We start from the raw sequence: 20,875 nt of genomic DNA on the forward strand, positions 1-20,875 counted from the left end.
TCTAAGAATAGAAGTTAAAGAAAAAAATGATGGTTTCCACCAATAGGAGTTTCCACATTGGGGATTCCCTGCATTGATGAAATATCAATTTGAACCAAAAGGAGGGGAAAGGAGATAAAAAGGAGAGCAATGTAGCGCATGGCCACATTTGGTTGATGGGGTAAATCTGATTTTAGAGGTACAAATAATTTTTAGGCCTGGGATGGAGCTTGATCTAGTCTGGATCCAAGTTTTTGGCATGATAACAGCAACACAGGCCTGCCAAAGGAGTATACTATATTCCTTAACTTAGTGTGAGGGATAACACATTCCAAGCTGTTAAAAATATCTAGAGACGCAAATTTCCCCTGATTTCTAAAAGATAGTTTTAGTCCAAGGTAAAAGGGAAACAGCCCCAACAGACTGAGATTTATAGCCCTTGTCCCAACCTTTGCTTTTTAGTCTCATGTTTCCAATCACTTTTGGCCATAGTTACTGATAAACCCATGTAAACAATTGCCCCCATGCAAGAACAGACTATTCCCCACCCCCCTTTCTTTCTTGCCTTCTCTATACTGACCCTTCTCCTTGGAGAACTGAGTAACTACTAAATCATTTAAAATGCTAAAAATTTCACATACAGTTATTAGAAAAATTTGAGGTCAGATGTTAAATTCAGGGGGGAAAAGGAATACAAGAAAGCTTATTACAGAATAGAATGAGAAATTCTACTTTGGACACATCTAATTCTGTTTCAGAATATGACTATACCTTGCTCATGAAATTCTACATTGTTGGGTAAATAATAAAGACATAGGCAGGGTATAATTGTTTAAGGGAACAATTCTGTGGTTGATTTACAAGGCCAACCTATACTCTGCTACAGATATCCCCTATCCTATTTTCTAAATGAAAACACGATAAATCTTGAATATCTGTGGCAAAATAATATGTATCATGTTGTAAACTGATAGGCCAACTTTTCATTGACTTCAAGAAAGGAATAGCTAGTTGCATTTGGGATTTTCTTGGGCAGAATATTAGAGTGGTTTGCCATTTACTTCTCCAGCTCATTTTACAGATGAGGAAACTGAGGCAAACAGAATTAAGTGATTTGCTCAGGGTCACATAGCTATAGTAAGTGTCTAAGGTCAGATTTGAATTTAGGAGACTGAGTCTTCCTAAAACCCTGCCTGGCACTCTATTCATTTCAACACTCAAGCCTGAATTCAAATCTGGCCTCAGATAAACTCTGGAAAAGTCACTTAATCTCTTTATGTCTCAATTTCCTCATTTGTAACATGGAGATAATAATTGTACCTACTCAACATAGTTGTGGAGTGGAGATTGAATGAGATTTTATTTGCAAAGAGATCTGAAAATTTTAAAGTATCTCACTATTATTAAGAAATCTCCATCAGGACAGGTTATAAAATAAAATAGAATAAGAAGACCTAATCTATTAGGAAGCATCTTGTACTCAAACAAAATCCCCACTCTTGATACTATATTTAATACATTTTTACTTCCTAAATTTCAACAGATTATTCCAGTTTGTGAATTCTGGCAAATAGCAAATTCAGCAACTTTTGATCCCCTAGATTACAGTATTCCCACAATAACCCATTCCTGTGATATTGGTGTGTCCCTGAGATTATCTCTGCTTCTCTTCCTTTTGACCCTCATCCCTCCACTCTCTTGAAACATAAATCCTCTAAGGATAACTCTTACCTCTCATCTGGGGACGTCTCATCATCTTAAGTATTTCCTTCATTGTTACATGTTAAAATTCCTTCACCTCTTCTCATCTGGTACTGACCATTCTTGTCTGTATTGCCTTATAAATCCTTCACAAGAATACCAAATTTGATGCAAGCTTTTATCTTCCCCTCTCAGTATATTGTGGATTAAATTGTAACATTTTGGTTTTCTTTAGTCTTCCACTTACACTGCATGATTGGCCCATTTCCATTTCTGGTTATTATGTGGCATCCACTTCAATTCCTGGAACCCATGATTCTTTCATATACATGCTTGTTTTTCATATTTAATATTTTCCTTGGTTTCTTAAAAGATGTTTATTATATATATATATATATATATATATATATATATATATATACATCACATACAACACATTATCCTAGGCATTGGATCAGTGATTTCATTAATATAGGGAAATGCCAGGTGAGAGAACTCCTTTTACTAATGCAGGTCAACACCCTCGTTACTATACACTTATAATCTTAGAGAGTTGCCTAGATCACCGAGAGGCAGAATAACTTACCCAAAGTCACATAGCCAGTGTGTATAAGAGGCAAGACTTGATCCCAGGTCTTACATGCTATCTACTATCATATGCTGCTTTGCTGAGAATGAAAAGATACATGAAAGAGCACGACAGCAAAGAGAATACAAAGAGAAGAGGGGATGATCCAGGACAAAGCCATGGAGACACCTGCACTGAGAAGGCAGTTGATGATTCCCAAAAAAGGAGACTTAGAGGGATTAGTCAGACAGGTAGTAAGAAAAGTAGATAACAGATCCAGAAACCAAGTTGGGATGACATCAAGGTCAATGGAGTCCAAAGGAATCAGGGGAGGTTAAGAAGAATCAAGGAGGATGAGGACTGAGAAAAGAGCATCAGATTTAGTAATTAAGAGACTGATGGTAAATTCAAAGAGGGTAATTTCTGATAAGATCAGAAAACAGATTTGGATGGATTGAGACTCAAGTGGGTATTCTTAGAAATCACACATACAAACACACAGATTGAAAATGTATTTTGGGATAAAGTAATGAAGGAAGCCAACAGATTTTAGGGTCATGGCTTACATTTATCTATTATGAATATTTTCTTCAATAAGAGATTAAGGGCACTACGCATGGCAATTACTGAACATTACACACACAAATGCAATATAACTTAAAAGACAGGAAATGATGTGGAAATTATGAATGATGTTGATGTCACTCATATGGGAACTGCTTCAGAATCATATCTCAGAGATTTGTAATTAAATTACTGACTCCTTGGAGCAAAGGTAAAAATCAACATGAAATTAGGAGAAATAATATAAATGAGAAGACATTACATGCAATGATAGCAGCTTCAAGTTGACCTATTTGTCAAAACTGTCAAATCACAAAAATGGGCAATGGATAAATGAATGACACATTGATTCTATCACCATTTGTTTAAAAAGTTTAATTGATTTAAGACAATTGATAGAAGTTTAATTGATTTAAGACAATTGCCACAAATATGAGAACTCTTTGTCAAGCAGAGCTATATTAATGAGTAAGGAATGGCATTTGGTGTGTGTAAGGAGGTTATATTGTATTATGTATTAGAAACTTTGACTTGCAAATAAGAAGTATCATGAAATACATCATTAATTACAAATGTAACCAAAAAAGATAGTGAACCAGAACATGGGATAAACAAGGGATGCTTTTGCACATCCTGAACATTATTTCAAGGTGATTGAACACATGTCCCATGAAATGTTATTTCCTCTTGATTTTGGTCATTTAAGAAAATAAATCATTTATTCAACTTGTTAAGAAAAACCTATAATCCATTCTTCTGTTTAGCTAAAGATTTCTTTTTTCTTAGCCTTACTTTCCTTATTAGATTTAACAGTGTGTATTGCTTCCCAGCCAGAAGAATGGTAAGGGGTAGGCAAAGAGAATCAAGTGACTTGCCCAGGGTCACACAGCTAGGAAGTGTCTGAGGCTAGATTTGAACCTTGGACCTCCCATCTCTAGGCCTGGCTCTCAGTCCACTGAGCCACTCAGCTGCCCCAAGTCAAAAATTTCTAATGTTTTCTTATTTAATTTATAGCAAGGAAGCTAATAAGTAATAATGATAGTTAACATTTGTGAAGCACTTTAAAGTTGTAAAGTTCTATATATACATTATCTTTATTTGAGCCTCAGCAATTCTATAAGGTGATTACTTTTTAAAAAGATTACAGAAAGGTTGAACTTGTTATTTTTTATATAGATAATTCCCCAAGAGGCCAATGCAGACCAGCAACTCATCTATAATTTATAATATTAAAGAAGTCCCAAGCACACTGAGAGATTAAGTGACTTGCTCATTGACATAAAATGACTACACTTCAGAGATTATATTTGAATCCAGGTCTTTTTTACTTGAAGGCCAGTAGTGAATCTGGGCTTTGAATTTGTCATTTACTATCTGAAGATACCTAATATGATATCTTATGTGTTTTCTTTTTTATCTACATTGTTTTGGGTACTTAGCTGATTCAGTTGTAATATAATGTCATTTGGGAAAAACTATCACTATTCTTTGTTAATTTAGAGTTTTAGTTTTAAAAGCTTTTCCTTCTTTAAACGTTTTCCTTCTCTTTGGTGTTTCAAAGTGATGTTGCTGTCTTTTTTCAGGACTAGTAATTCTTTTAAAAGTAACTCAGTGCATTATAGCTGACTTTGTAGGAGGTGTTTTCTGATATCAGAAAGGGGAGGGGAGGAAAGAAAGCTTAAGTGAGGAAAGATAGCAATGATAACCTGTCAGTCACCTGTTTTCAACAAAATAAAAGTAATAATACTAAGGAGAAAAGAAAGAATGAGTCAGACAAATATTTTTTCCTTATGGCCAGACTATTCATTGGGGTTAATTATTCATCCCGGTTTGAAAATCATGCCAGTTCTGCTCTACTATTGTTGAAACTAACTTTTTGTATTCTCTATTGTTTTCCTGGATAGTTGAGCAGTGTTGCTCTTTGCTAAACTGTTGACATATCCACTAGACTGGATAGATGTCAAAATGGAGATGACAGCATGCAAATGTTTTAAAGTATAACCAGGCACTTCCTACCATCTATGTAGACTTTTAGTTGAAATATTTTAGAAACAAACTTTACCATAGCTAGTTGGTTTGGATATTTGTAAGTTCTGTTGTATATTTAAATGTACCATCTTCAAATGGGGTCCCTTTGAGACCAAAAATAATGATGTTCCTCATTATAATGTAGTTCTCCAACAATGTTAGGTGAGGAGCTAGGTTCCTTTTGATTTTCTTGCTATAATTTCATTCTTCCAAGAATTCACCTATTCATTAGACATTCCTTCATTGTGGCATGACATGAAAGAGTTTGACAGGGGAGTGAAAATATGAATAAATTTTACTCTGATGTTAAAGTCTTCAGATGTGGATCTGTGGAATGTAAGCTCTTTGGGGGCAGAAGAAGTTTCCCCTTTCATAGTTGTATACTCAGCACATAACACCATAGTTGCTATTTAATAAAGCTATGTGGATTGATTGATGGATCCAGAGTACCTTCTGGATCTTCTCTTCAAGGGCTAGCCTGTCTCTAGCCATGGAGGCTTATCAAGCAGGTTTATTGCTAGTAAAATTTTCAATTTTTTGTCTATTACAACCAGTGAAACAGACAAAAATACAAAAATATGCTCCAGTTTTATGTATCTGTCCTTTCCTGATGTCTGAATAGCAAAATGGCAGAAAAGGGCAATGGGATTTAGAGAACCACATAGCTTTTATTCTTCTCTTGTTATCTTAAGCACAAAACGGTAACACCAAAATCTAAAGAAATGTTATGAATTATTTATCTTTTCTATAAAATCTTGCCAAATCATTGTTGCTTCCCTCACATGACTTTCAAACTTCATTTGGTCATTCCCTTAATTACTTGGCCAGCCCTTCCACACCTGCTGGTATTAGCCATATGGTGATGCAAATCATTAATCTTTCTGTTTCCTTTATGAAAAATTTCACTTGCTTAATAGGTTAAATTCAGTATCATTGACTTAATAAATATATCATTGGAACAGAGCTTTTCTTTTTTGTATGGGAAATGAAAAACTTTATTATAAGGACCAGGAGTGTCACATATGACCAGTTTTTTATTAAAGCCAACAAGAAAAAAAAAACGAACTCTTGGTTTGTCATCATATTTCTTTCTAAAAAATATTATTCTGATTTTAACAATTCAGAATGAAACTGAACAAATATGGACATTTCCATATATAAAGAACAAAAGCAGAGGAATGTATATGAAACAATGGATCTTTTAAATATATAACTTTTTTTAAGTTTATATTAAATTTAGCATATTAATACCCACACTACCCTGCTTGCCTTAATGAACTTCCTTCTGTCCTCTTCTGTTCTTTGTTCAAATGTTCATCATATCCTAAAGATAGGTCATAGATGGTTTATAAAAATGATTGAAAAAAATAATTTGCTGTTTGGGGGAGAAAGAAGTAATATTTGGTCAAAAATGAGTTATAAAAAGATAAACCGGTTCTTTTTATCGGCTGCATGATTAATAGCACAAATGCATTTCATCTGAAAGGTCTCTAGATTGGATGTTACTTAGATATTCTTGAGTTTCTATGCATATAAAATATACTTTATATATACCATATTCCTTACCTCCTTCCTCTTTGCTACATCTTCAGATCACTTAGTTCAGGTTTGTGTAATTATACAAAGCTGGAAGACATCTGTATTCAAAGGTCTAGCCTTATGACAATCCATAGATTGTCATCTCATACACTTCTGTTAAAGAAGAGGTACCAGGCAGTAAAAAAGGCTGGTTCATGAGCGTTTACTTTAGTAGGGAAATGATTTAGAGGTGATATACTTTGTGGTCTAATGAAAAAGATGGAAGATTCTCTTGGTGGGAGTTACGCCAAATAACATTACTGTGTTATAAATAAAGCAAAGATACAGATAACCTGAGTGCCAGTGAGGTTGAGAGTCACATTATATATGTGTATATTACATATATTTAGTATGTATTCCCCAATGTATCAATTTTATATTTTACATTCCTTTCTCTATGGTCTAAATAAAATAATACCATCAATTTTAGCTTCGTGACATCTATTTTGTGTTCTAGTATTTTTCTCCCATAAAGCCTAAAAGGGAAGATTATTTTCACTATTATAATAACTGGCATTTATATAGTACTTTAAGGTTTGCAAAGTGCTTAAAAGTGCTTTACAAATATAATCTTATTTAATCCTTATAGCAATCCTGTAAGGAGGTGCTATTATTATCCCCATTTTATAAATAAGGAAACTGAGGCAGGAAGATCACACAGTAAGTATCTAAGGTTAAATTGGAATTCAAGTCTTTCTGACTGGAGGTCCTGTGCTTTATCCATTATACTACCTAGCTGCCTATGTTTCCTTAGGATGATTTGAGATATTTCAGATAAGTCTTGTCTCTTTGAGACTTTTATTTAGTCACTCACTAGACCTGCTTATTTAAAAACTTTCCCTATTCATGGGCTTTAGAGACAGCTTTCCTACAGATTTGTCACAGAGTTCTCTTTGAGAAGAAGAGAAAGGGAAGGGAAAGGAATAAGCATTTATTAAGCATCTACTATGTTCTTAGACCATGTTGGTGAACCTATGGCATGTGTGCTGCAGGGGCTTCTCCCCTCCCCCTCTCCACATGAACCTGAGGACATTTCTCACATCTTCCGCCCCTCTACCTAGCAACCCAATGAAAGTGCTTCCTCCCTCCCCTTTCTGAGGTAAGGGGTTGACTTACATGTGGTGTGAGGGTGCAGTTTGGGCACTTGTTCTTTAAAAGGTTTGCCATCACTGTTTTAGGCACTATGCTAAGTGTTTTGCAAATGTTTCATTTGATGGAATGATCAAGGTATTTAAATAATGTTAATTAATTTGTTAATTTGTTTAATTTAAATAATTTGACTAAAAACTATCCAATCCATATGAATTAAGAAAATAGTTCTGATTTTTAACAGGAAGACTGCTTATGCAGAGTGAAGTGTATAATAAAGGTTTTCACTTCCCATACAAAAAAAGAAGGCTATATGAATTTTCAGTCAGTATATCAATAGAAAGGATTCTGTGACACCAGATATGTGTGACTTCTGGCAAGATTTTGTACATCTCTGGTCTTTAGCTTCTTCACCCATAATATATGGTGATTGGATTTGATTATTTGTAAAGTTTCTTCTGGATCTAAAATTGTATAAATGTAGGAGTTATTGAAGTGAAGAAATTGTTCTTCTTGAAATGAATAGCATCAACTCATGGATGTTATCTTTAGCATTTCAGAGGATCTATCCTTTTATCAAGTCTCACATTCTTCATTAATATTAATAGAGTTATTTTCTAACATCAAAGGAAATTATTTTAAAGGAAATGATCTTTCTTATTATCAGTGCTTCTCTGTGAGTAGTTAAGAATTATCATATTTTAATTGTCTAGAATGTTGGACAATAAAGATTAAGACTATTCAGAATAATAACTATTTTTTTTAGTTTTGTAGAAAATTAAGCAACTGTCAACCCAAGTTTAAATTCCTGATGAAATACATATTGAAATAATGATATCCACTTTGTTCCAATAAGAACATAATTTTTAAAATAAAGTCAAGAAATATGTTCATGTACTCAGTTCATGTACTCAGTACATTCATGTACCTTTTTAGTATATAAATTGCTTCCAATGAGTAAATGCAATACATTTAGAGTTGATCAATCATCGCAATCAGTGGAAATGATGCTATTAATTAACTTAGAAATATTTTAATTGGTATCCTAATAACTTGAAAAGCCTGATACCCTTTTATTGTGGAGTCAGTGCTAAATAGAAATCATCCAAAGTTAGAAGTTTAATTTCAATATGTTCAAATAATCAACTACTGTTAATATTACAAACTTATGTATCAATTTTGAGATTGTCCATAGCAAACATGATAGAAATTTAATTTGTAGTAAAATAGCTTATTACAAAATCATAGAATTGAAGAGCTTGATGGGACCTGCTTGTACAGCTCTGATAAGAGCCAGTTGTTAAATTTTCATTGTAAATATTTACATTTTGGGATTTAGCAAATACTACAAATGAAGGCAGGTTTTGATTTATTGTTTTGTTGATTTTCTAGACTTAAGAAAGTGACAGGGGAATATTAATAATGGAGATTAAGATTAAAATTGTGTTTCTCTATCTAAGAGCCAGTTGTTAAACATTTGCCAGCACATCCTTGTTTAGAAGGAATCAAAGAGGTTTATTCCATTCTTTATCAAACTAAGACTCCCTTCTGCCATATGCTCCAAAAGTGGTCCCTCAGACTTTCCTTGACCTCCAATGGGAGGGAGATAATAGCTTCTTTAGGTAGCCCATTCATAGTGCATAGAGTGTCAGGTCTGGAGCAGGAAGTCTTATCTTCCGGAGTTCAAATCCAGCCTTCAACACTTACTAACTGTGACTCTGGGCAAGTCACTTAACTTTGTTTCCCTTAGTTTTTGTTTCTGAAAAATAAGCTGGAGAAGAAAATGGCAAACCATTGCAGTATATTTGCCAAGAAAATTCCAAATGGGACCACAAAGAGTCAGACATGATTAAAAAACAACTGAACAACTACAAATTGTTCAGAAGTTGTTGCTGACATCAAAACTAAATTTATCTCTTTCTGACTTCTACTCATTGTTCTTGGTTCTGTTGTTTAGAACCAAACAGGACAAATATAATCCCTTAAAAATGACAGCTCTTCAAATATTTAAAAACAGCTTTCATGTTTCCTTGAGTCTTTTCTTCTGCAGACTAAACATCCCTAGGTCTTTAGCCAGTCTTCATATGACTTTTCATTTGATAACTCAAGGATTTTCACTATTCAAACAGTCTTCCTCTATCTGTCACTCCTTTGCCTAAAAAGTTCAACTGGCTTCTTATTGTCCCTAGCATCAAATACAAACTCCTCTGTTCAACATTCAAAGCCCTTTACAATCTGACTCTAGCCTACCTCCTGAGATTTATTACACATTACTGCCCTTCATGTATCCCACAGTGTATTTCAGCCAAATTGCTATTTTTTACACATGAAATTTCATTTGCCATCTCTGTAACTCTGTTCTATATGCCCCAAACACATTCTTTCTTCACTTGTTCTTCTTTTAACTTCTTTCAAAGCTCAACTCTAACACCACCTCCTACATGAGGCCATTCTTGGTTCTCCCAGATGCTACTCCCTCCCCTGCAAAATTCCCTTCTTTATTCTTTGCCTACATTTTGTATTTGATCACAGATGTAGACATTCCATCCCACCTGCACTGGCCAGAATATAAGTTCTTTGAGGGCAAATACTGGTTTTTGTCCTTGTATCCTTAGGACTTAGCACAGTGCTAATACATAGTTAGGACTTAGAAAATAATTGTTGGATGCTTGATGGGAGGGTCTCTAGCCTTTCAAGGTCCCATTCTGAAAGTTGAATAGAATTCTCCACATGTGAGGGCAGCTAGGTGGCTCAGTGTATAGAGAGCCAGGCTCAGAGATGGGAGGTCCTAGGTTCAGGTCTGATCTCGGACACTTCCTAAATATTGGAACTTGGGCAAGTCACTTAACCCTCATTGCCTAGCTCTTACTACTATTCTGCTGCCTTGAAACCAATCATGTCATTGATTCTAGGATGGAAGGTAAGGGGGGAAAAGAATATTCCAGAATTGATCTAGCCAAAGCAGAGTACTTCATGACCATCACCTCCTTATTCATGTAAGCTGGGATTCCTTTAATATAGCCCAGTATCAAATTAACTTTTTTTGGCTACCATGTGATATTGTTGACTCATTCTGAGCTGGCTTTCTACTAAAACCTTCAGATTAAATGAAGTGCTGCTTCTGATGTGGTATTTCTTTAACTGAGTCTAATTAAATTTTTATTGCTGTATTGTAAAATGCTGGCTCTGTATTTTAGTCAAGAGACATCATGATATCTTTGGCAATTAAGATTTAAAATTATTTAGGCGATTTAGAGAGGTCTTTAAGATTTTTCAAATTTATACCCTTTGATCTAGCAATACTACTACTAGGTCTGTATCCCAAAGAGATCATAGAAAAGGGAAAAAGGACAAGTATGTATATATATACACATATATATAATATATTAATATACATATATATTTCTATTACTTCTTTTTACGGTGGCAAAGAATTAGAAGTTGAGGGGGTAATGATCAGTTGGAGGATGACTGAACAAATTGTGGTATACGATTGCAATGGAATATTATTGTGCTATAAGGAATGATAAGCAGGATGATTTTGGAAAAAAAACCAGGCAGTCTTATCTGAACTGATGCAAAGTGAAGTAGGCAGAACCAGGAAAACACTGTATAGCAATAGCAATATGGTAAAGATGATCAACTGTAAAAGACTTAGTTACTCTGATCAATAAAATAATCCAAGACAATTCCAAAGGACCAATGATGAAAATGCTGTTCATTTCCAGAGAGAGAGAAAAAAAAAGAGAGATCTGGTGAAGTCTGAAGACTGAAACATATTTTCTTTTTTACTTAATGTTTCTTGCTTTATATTGATTTTTTTACAACATAGCTAATACAGGAATATGTAAAAATATGTATTCACATATATAATTTATCATATCAATTGCCTTCTCAGGTGGTAGAGGAGGGCCTAGAGGGAGAGAGAGAATTTAGGCCTCGATATTTTTAAAAATGAATATTAAAATGAAATAAATAAAATTTAAATTTTTAAAAGATTTCTCAAGTTTTAAAAATGCAGAAGTTGAGGTGAAAGTTTTCTGATTTTCTGTACTGGTACCCCTTCCAGTATGCCATGGTTTTTTTTAAATACTGTTTAAAAATAAAATAAAATAAGGGAAGTGTTGTACCCCACAGGAAGCTTGGACTTTTGGTATGGAGAAGGGGAAAGAGAGGAGAACCCTCTTCTTAAAGTGGGGTTCAGGGGAGACAGCAGATGTAACAGGTTGGCTCAGAGAGTAGAGAGGGGATTTGAAGATTTTCCCCCTTCTGCCTTCCCTCTTTACCTAAAGCCTCTCTCCCAGATTTGCTCTTGGCCCTCTTGGCCCCCCTCCACTACTTGAGACCAAAGGGTCTCCCCTTGATCCATTCACCCACACTCAAGTTTGGGGAACAGATAACTTTTAATGTTAACTCAATCAAATAATACAAAAGGAATAATGGGCAGGGAAGAATGGGAAAAGGAATGTGGGAAAAGGGGGTTCCTGTCTGTATCTAAACCCTTTCCCCTCCATCCCTGAGTTTAGGGGGGGAACTCAGGCCTTAGCAACCTGAACCCCATGAGATAAAGTCAGGTTGACTCAGTCCTGGGCAACAGGAGCTGAAGTAAAGTCTGCTCAGGTTTCTCTTCAGAAGTCCCTTCAATTGGGAAGTGTTGGGAGGAAAGACTTCCAATCACCAGCAGAAAAAATGGGTAACTCTCAGGTGAAAGTCTTTTCCCCACCTTCTCTCTTCTGCTTCTCAAGACTGAGAAACCCTCACTGTTCTCCAGCCAGAGTCTTCTCCTTCTGGATTTCACTCCTGGGGCCCCTCCCCCATCAAAGTGATCAATTTCGCATACTCTTCAGTCTGGCACTTTTTCTCTAGTGCCAGCCTCTGTCACAATCCTCATCCACATAGATTAGTGATTATTAAAATCTCTGGTCACATCATCCATATACCTGTTGATATTTAATTCACATGCAAATTTTCTACTCGAAAAAAATTCTGATAGTTTTAATATTTGAGTCAAAATTCCATATGAAAAAGGCAGATTCTTTGGGCAAAGAGCTACTGGGCTGTTTCCAGTTTAATTTAATAAGCATTTGTTAAGGAGTTATTAGATTCAAGATACTCTTTGAGTGGTAGGGATACAAAGACAAAAAAAACAAAACAAAACAAAAAAAAAACAAACCCACCACCACCAACAACCCATAGCCATTATTTTCTAAATACTTAAATTCTAAATGAAGATATATTTATATAAAATGGTTTATAATCTACATATGGGATATTTGAATATAGGTAATCCCATACAAATATGATAACATTAATGCTATTATCCATCTATAGGTATGTATATGTGTTTTTGTTATCATTCCGTAATTTTCAGACATGCCCAGTTCTCCATGACCCCATTTGGAGTATCTTAGAAAGATGCTGGAATGGTCTGCCATTTCTTTCTCCAGCTCATTTTGCAGATTAGGAAACTGAGGCAAACAGATAAAAGTGACTTGTCCAGGGTCACCCAACTAGTATATATTTCAGGCTAGATTTGAACTCTTGAAGATGGATTTTCCTGATCCAAGCCCAGTGTACCACCTAGCTTATATAATATATATATATATATGTATGTATGTGTGTATGTGTACATATAGTATTATTATTATGTATGCAAATGAATATATGATGATTTAAGGAGGGAGAAAGCATTAACAATAGGGGAAATCATGGTAAACTCTGTATGAGAGGTGATACTTGGGTTGATTCTTGAAGAAAGATAAAGATTCTGAGAGTTGGAGGTGAAAGGGAGTGAAAATCTCTCTGACTCCATATTCTTCTAACTAATCATGATTTACTGAGATACAGATCAGCAATAATAATGAGAAACAGAATATTCTTATGGAGGAAGTTGTGCTACTGGGATGGACTTACATTTCAGGGCTGTTATCTAAGCCATAACTGCAAAGTCTAGTTGAATACATTAAATTTCTCATTTAGTAATATTTCTTTTTCACTAAATGACAGACTCTAGGTTTTGAAGAAATTTAAGAGGCCATTTAGTACAACTAGTACCTGAGAAAACATCTCTAGAAAAATGGTTATCCAGCCTTTGTTAGAAGACCTCTACTGTGGAAGGAACCCATTACCTTCTTAGAGATTCTTGGAGAGTGCTGATGACTAGAAAGGTTTTTTCTCATGGAGTCCTTAAATCTATTCTGTTCATTCCACTTCTTGTTCCTGTGTCTACCTTCTCGAGTGAAATAAAACAAATAGAATCCTTCCCTTACATGATGGCCTTTCAAAAGACAGTGATCATGTGTCCTTCCCTCTTCATCCCCAAACACATAGGTGATAGTCTTTTCACTTTTTCCAAAAGAACTTGTATTAGAAATAGAATCTACTTGATACCTGAGACAGCTCTTAGATTCAGACCCAAGATATAAAATGGAATGACCAATAGCATTATTCACTCAACCTATCTCTTGACAAAGGACCCCAAGGGCTGAGGACCCCCAAGTTCTTAAGATGCCACTTAGAATTACATAGAATAGATGATATGCAATTATACTCTAGGAGATATGAGGACAATTGACCAAAGTAGATCATTTGATCTTCACATGGGATAATTGTATTCCTTCTAAGTTGGCATTTATTGGTACTTCTCTATACAGTACAAGCTTGAGAACCAGTGAGGTTGAAATCAATGTAAAATGAATTGATTTATTCCTCTCTCCAAACCACTTAATTATTAATTCAATTAACTTTTTTTCCTAATCCTCTACTCTGCTCATGACTTTGTCATTGGGTATGTGTATGCTCATATGAATAGCACATATTTATGTCGGAATAGAGAAAACTGCTTTAACCTTATAGACCCAAGTATACTGTCCCTGCCTCCTTTATAGTATCCTTCTATTAATGAGGAACCTAAAAGCTCCTTTTAAGGCTATCATGGGGAAAGGCAGCTATGGTATGGTGGTAAGAGCAGCGAATTTGTATTCAAAAGACATGTTTAAATCATAACTCTACTATCTGCATGATTTTTAGGCAAATTGCTTAACTATTCTGGGTCTCAGTTTTTTCAGCTGGGAAATGGGTGAGAAGTTGGACCAAAAGACCTTTAAAGTTCATTTTGGCTCTAGATACTCTGTCTTGGTTCTGCCACTTCATCCCAGGTGACCTTGACCAAGTCACTTAAACCCTCAAGTCACTATTATCCTCCTCTGTAAAGTGGGAATAGTTTAAGTACCACATAGGGCTGGTAAAGCTCTCGGTACAAATTTCAAAGGTTGCATTGGTGATTTTTTTTTCTATCAAAGATTCTCCTCCTATTAGTTTATCTCTGTCTTTTGTGAGGTCCAGGTAGTATTCTTCACTTTCTTTGAAACTGTGAAAAGAGGATACTTTACTATATCTGGGTGGGTGGGGGGAGGGGAAACAGAGTTCTCAATTTCTAGGAATAGTAATTCTTGCTTGAATGGATTAGAACAGTTGTTTTCTTCCATACATACACAGAATGATGAATTGCTACCATCCCATGGTATTTGCAAAATAAAGAGGAATGGTTTCATTGTTAATTGTTTTGTGAATTGCTTTATCCCAATATGAGAGTGTAAGTTCCTTGTGGGCATAGACCATCCCACTTTTAAATTTGTATCTTCCAAACTTCCAAAATACCTGGTACAAAGTTACTTTTAAAATTCTTGTCTGCCTTTTTGGTCAAAATCAACAACAACAAACAATTTAAGGAGCATCTGCAATATTCCAGGGAACTAGAAAGGATTGTAGTCCCTCCTTCTTATTTTACACATGAGGAAACTTGAAGCCTAGAGAAGGAAGTGACTTCCAGTTGCTGGTGGATGGCAGAGACAACACTGGAATCCAAGTCTCTTGACTTCTAGCCCCATGTCCTTCTTGAAAGAATTTGATTCTCTTTGGAGAAAAATATGAAAATTGGCTTCATCAGCTTGATGCTTTTTTCAAAATCACAAAATGGATTAAAAAGAAGAACAACAAAAAAACAATTTAGTCAGAGCATGAGTAGAAACAGGCATTTGTTTTGAAACTACATCATTATAGATCTATTTTCCTAGACTCTAGAAAGTTTAGGGTCTACTGTAAGAAAAATTAAAATATAGAGTAAAGATATTCCTTTTTTCAGGGCTGCTAAGCAAAACTCAACCCAATGGATTTGAGTTCATTCTTTTTTTTGAAGGACTAGGCAATTATAATTTTAAAATATACTAACGTAAGTAGGAGACACAACTAGCATTTTTCTTTAGACACTGATGGATTTTCTTTTACCACCCTCAGTCCCTTCATGTGTATATCCTTAGAGAACATAAAATATAGTTTGAATGTTAAAGAAAATGTCTTTTTTGCATGTCCATTTGTATTTGGATAGATGTGTTTTTTTGCTGTTTTGTTCTGACCATTTTTACTGTCCAGGATCAAGTCTGCTACTCATCAATTCCTGTATTCATCATTTCCCTTTTAGATACATTGGCCTGTGTGGTTTATTTAAAAATTGTCTGTGACTATGGTTAACTACTAAAGCATGTATGTGGGCGGAAAGCGTTCTGTGAGTCTGAGGTTAAGAGTTTCTTTGACCTTCTAGTTTTTTCTCAAATTTGGCTAGGCTGGAGTGAAAATCCTAAAGGTATTAGACTAAAGAATCTTTCCTTTCAGGAAACAGCCTGGAAAGTCTGGTAAGTTTCATAGATTCATAGGGTTCTAGCTCTGGAGCTGGAAGGGACCTAAGAAGCCCTCTCGCTGACCCAAACTCCTCAGTTTACAGATGAGAAAACGAAGGCTCCTCATAGAGATGAAATGACTTTCTGGAGGTCTCAAAGGCTGTAAGCATCAGAAGTGGGATTTGATGCTGGAGGGGATGTGAAAAAATAGGGTCACTAATGCTCTTTTGGTGGAGTTGGTCTAATCATTCTGGAGAATAATTTGGAACTATACTCAAAGAGCGATAAACTACGCCTATCTTTTGACCCAGCCATACCATTACTAAGGCCTGTATTCAAAAGAAATCAAAGAAAAAGAACAAGGATTAAATTCCAAAAATATTTATATCAGCTTTTTGTGATGGCAAAGAATTAGAAACTGGGGAGTGACTGAACAACTTATTGTATATGATTATAATAGAATACTATTGTGCTATAAGAAACAATGAGCAACATGGGTTTAGAATAAATGAGAAAACATATGAATGAGGTAAATTGAAGTGAACACTATAACAGCAATATTGTAATGAAGATCAAATGTGAAAGACTTAGCTATGGGGCTGCTGAGTGACTCAGTGGATAAAGAAAAAGAAAGAAGGAAAGGAGGAAAGAAGGAAAGAAAGAAAGAAAGAAAGAAAGAAAGAAAGAAAGAAAGAAAGAAAGAAAGAAAGAAAGAAAGAAAGAAAGAAAGAAAGAAAGAAAGAAAGAAAGAAAGAAAGAAAGAAAGAAAGAAAGAAGGAAAGAAGGAAAGAAGGAAAGAAGGAAAGAAAGAAAGAAGGAAGGAAAGAAGGAAAGAAGGAAAGAAGGAAAGAAAGAAAGAAAGAAAGAAAGAAAGAAAGAAAGAAAGAAAGAAAGAAAGAAAGAAAGAAAGAAAGAATGTAAGAAGAGGAAGGAAGAATGGAAGGAAGGAAGGAAGAAATTAACAGACAAAGAAGCTACTCTGATCAATACAGTGATCCAAGACAATTCCAAACAACTCATGATAAAAATGCTATCCACCTCCAGAGAAAGAAGTAAAGATCTGAGTGTAAATTGAAATAGAATATTTTCACTTTATTTTTTCCTGGTTTTTTTTTGCAATATGACCAATACAGAAATATATCTTGCATGATTTCACATATATAATTTGATGTCATATTGCTTGCCTTCTAAATGGATGTTGGAGTGGCTAGAGGGAGATAGAAAATTTGGAGTTCAAAATTTAAAAAAAAAATGTTAAAAATAAATAATGAATTGAACTTTACCTCTCTGCCAAAAGAAGTGGGATTTGAATCCAGGATCTTTGATTTCCAAACTAGTGCTCTTTCAATCATATCATATCTGTAACATTGCTTAACTGATGGCAGTTTAATGTAAATGTAAGGGCTGACAATATGTATTTCAGTTAATGTTGGCTTTTAACAGTTCTTTCAGGTAATTGTGGGAAAGGGAAGGGCATTTTTAATTTACCCATAAAAATTTTCTTACTAGCCCCATTCATTTAGAACAGATTGTTTCTGTCTTTCATTCCATATTTGTAAGAATATCTTACAATAACAGCCAAGTATTTGATTTGATCCAAGTCAGCTTATTTTGCATGCTTTCCAGTACAGCAAATAAAAATTAAGGTGTTTCTGAGAAAGAAAAGTTACAGCTTGGGAAGCTGTTAGTATGAGAATCAAAAAAATTCAATCAGAAAATATAGTAAAAAAAAATTGTGAGTTGTGTGAATTCTCATGTTCTCATATTACAGATGATCTCCTTTCTTTCTATTCTCACTGCCTCTATTCCTACTTCTTAATGGGTCTCTTTCTCCAATTTCACCCTGTTTCAATATAGATCATAGAATTACAAAATCTCAGTGTTGGAATGAACCTCAGGAGACATTTTATACAACCTGTATTGTATCTGAACAAGAATGATCTCTATGAAATATATTACAAGCATTATGTTTTGAGCTTTCCACCTACATACATGCCTTAATAATTATCCAAGGATATAAACCATTTTTAAATTAATCACCAAGGCCAACTCATATAAAAGACAGCTGATGACTACAGGAATTGATGAGTAACAGACTTAATCTTAAAGGAAAAAAGCAAGGAGGGAAGGAAGAAGAAAAAGAAAGAAAAGTAAGGGAAGCAAACAAAACATAAAGAAAACATTATTTCAACACCTTTAGTGAGGGGAATCTGCCAGTTCCCAAGATAGCCCATTTCTCTTTTAGATAACTCCAAAATTTTGATGTTTTTTTCTTATATCGGGCCTAAATCATCTCTTTATATCCTTTTCCTTTCTATGTCAATCTCACTACTTGTACCCTTGATCCTTCCCTTCTCCTCTAGGACAGTGATGGCAAATCTTTTAGAGATGGAGTGTTGGGTCTCATCCCCAACCCACCCCCAAACCTTGTTCCATGCCCCTCCCCATCAACACATGTTGGGTAGACCCTGCCCCCCTTAACCACACAGGGGAGGGAGGAAGCACTCCCATTGGGTGAAATGAAGAATGTCATCAGTGTGTAAAAAGGGGGAGAGGAGGGACCCAAGCATTCTGCTCCCCTTCAGCTCTGCCTCCTTTGAGCTGCCTACCTTATCACCTATGCACTCCCATTGGCAGGTGGTCAAAGGGGTGGAGATGTGAAAAAATGTCATCAGGCATGGTGGAGAGGGGGAGGGGAGCAGTGAGTCCCCTCTTGCCTTTCTAGTAACAAACTCTGGGAGGGGTGACCACAAGCCCACAGAGAGCTCTTTGTGTGCCATCTTTGGCACCCGTACCATAGGTTTGCTATCATTGCTCTAGGACCTTGCTCCTTTAGTCATACTGTTACTCTTACCTCATTTTTAGCTCTCCTTATCCACTGGTTTTTCCCCTACCATTGCCAAATGTGCCTAAATCTTTCCCATTTTAAAAACAAACAAAAACTTCACTTAATCCTATCCCCTCAAACTATTCTCATTTGGCTACCCACCATCTCACAGTCAAATTCCTATAAAAAAGCCATCTACATTCACCAACTTCACTTTCTAGTCTTCCATTCATTCTTTCCCCTATACTACTAGACTGATGCTGCTCACTTCAAATCATCAATAATCTTGTTATTACTAAAGTCCAAATGGCCTTTTCTTAGACCTCATCCTTCTTGACCTCTCTGTAGCATTTGCCACTTTTAGGTGTGGGTATGTGCGCACGCATGTGTGTGTGTGAGAGGGAGAGAGAGACATACAGAGAGAGAGAGAGAGAGAGAGAGAGAGAGAGAGAGAGAGAGAGAGAGAGAGAGAGAGACAGACAGAGACAGAGACAGAGAGAGAGACAGAGAGAGAGACAGAGACAGACAGAGACAGAGACAGAGACAGAGAGAGACAGAGAGAGACAGAGAGAGAGACAGAGACAGACAGAGACAGAGAGAGACAGAGACAGAGAGGAATAGAAAGATTGTTCTGTTATTCTTTTCAGACCTGGAAGTGTCCTTAGAGATTACCTTGTCCAATACTTTCATTTTATTTGTTAGGAAATACAAAGTCACACAAGTATTAAGTCATGGAGCTGGGATCTTAACCCATGCCCTTCTGACTCCAAAATCCAGTTTTCTTTCAATTGTACTGCTACTCCTTTTTAAGTCATTAGTTTCCATCTTCCTCCTAAACAAAATGGTAATGTCTACCTCTTAACCCTTCTCTATGCTATTATTACCGCTGCCTGCAATGCCATTTTATTTCTATTACTCCTAATTCCTTCAGGACCTAGCTCATATTCTGCCTCCTCCATGAGCCTTCCATTGGTTGACTCCCTACCACACGATTTTTCATTTGACTTGGGAATCTCCATAATACTCATTATCTAAGTAGAAATATTTCTTGCAAAATGGTGAAAAGGGAGGTGGGAAAATTTCTGAATCTAGTAGAAACTTTGACCCCAGAATTACCTAGCCTGTACATTGCCTATTTTCATCTCATGTATCCCTACCCTACTCCCCAAACACACAAATATGTACATATCTACTTTGCTCAGTCATATGTTATGGCCTGGGCATGGAGAGGAGTAAGAAATTCTCTTTTCCCTTTCCTTTAGAATACTAACTAGTCAGAGGACCTGAGTTTGAATTCTGCCTCCAATGCTTACTGTACAAATAATCTTGGACAAATTACTTCACCTACCTGGAACATAATTCCATTGATTTAAAAATAAGGACATTAGATCAGATGGTCTTGGGGGCAGCTACTGGATAGAGAACCAACCACCACTACCCTCTAGATGGGAGGTCCTAGGTTCAAATCTGTCCTCAGATACTTCCTGGCTGTGTGACCTTGGGCAAGTCACTTATGGATTCTAAGAGGGAAGGAAAGTTTTTTTTAATTAAATGGTCTCTGAGGCCTTTTACATATCTAGATCTATGATCCTATGATCTCTGTACCATCCCTTTACAAAAGGACTCTTCCCCTATATCCATGCCTCTAATACCTGCCCTTATTCACATCCACATATACACAGAGAAATATATTTTCTCTACCCATTTATTGTAGACAGGTATGTGAAATTTTCAGTGGCAAGCTAGAGGAGGATGAAAATCTTTCCATGTGACACATTAGTTTGGAATGACATTAATCAAATTACATGTTCCCCTGAATGAAAACATCTGAAAAGAGCCAAATTAAATAGTTCTTCCTGATCTAAT

At 35.6% G+C, this 20,875-nt stretch overlaps 1 protein-coding gene and 1 pseudogene across 1 annotated transcript in view; one reads left to right on the top strand and one right to left on the bottom strand.

The window, feature by feature from the left end:
* SVEP1 (sushi, von Willebrand factor type A, EGF and pentraxin domain containing 1) overlaps window positions 1–20,875 on the top strand; it is a 341,958-nt gene that overhangs the window by 5,253 nt on the left and 315,830 nt on the right. The gene's annotated exons all lie outside the window — the stretch shown is intronic.
* On the bottom strand, window positions 4,625–5,034 carry LOC130455449 (ubiquitin-conjugating enzyme E2 A-like; annotated as a pseudogene).

The sequence above is a fragment of the Monodelphis domestica genome, chromosome 7, assembly GCF_027887165.1.
Source record: "Monodelphis domestica isolate mMonDom1 chromosome 7, mMonDom1.pri, whole genome shotgun sequence".
NCBI classification, from domain to species: domain Eukaryota; kingdom Metazoa; phylum Chordata; class Mammalia; order Didelphimorphia; family Didelphidae; genus Monodelphis; species Monodelphis domestica.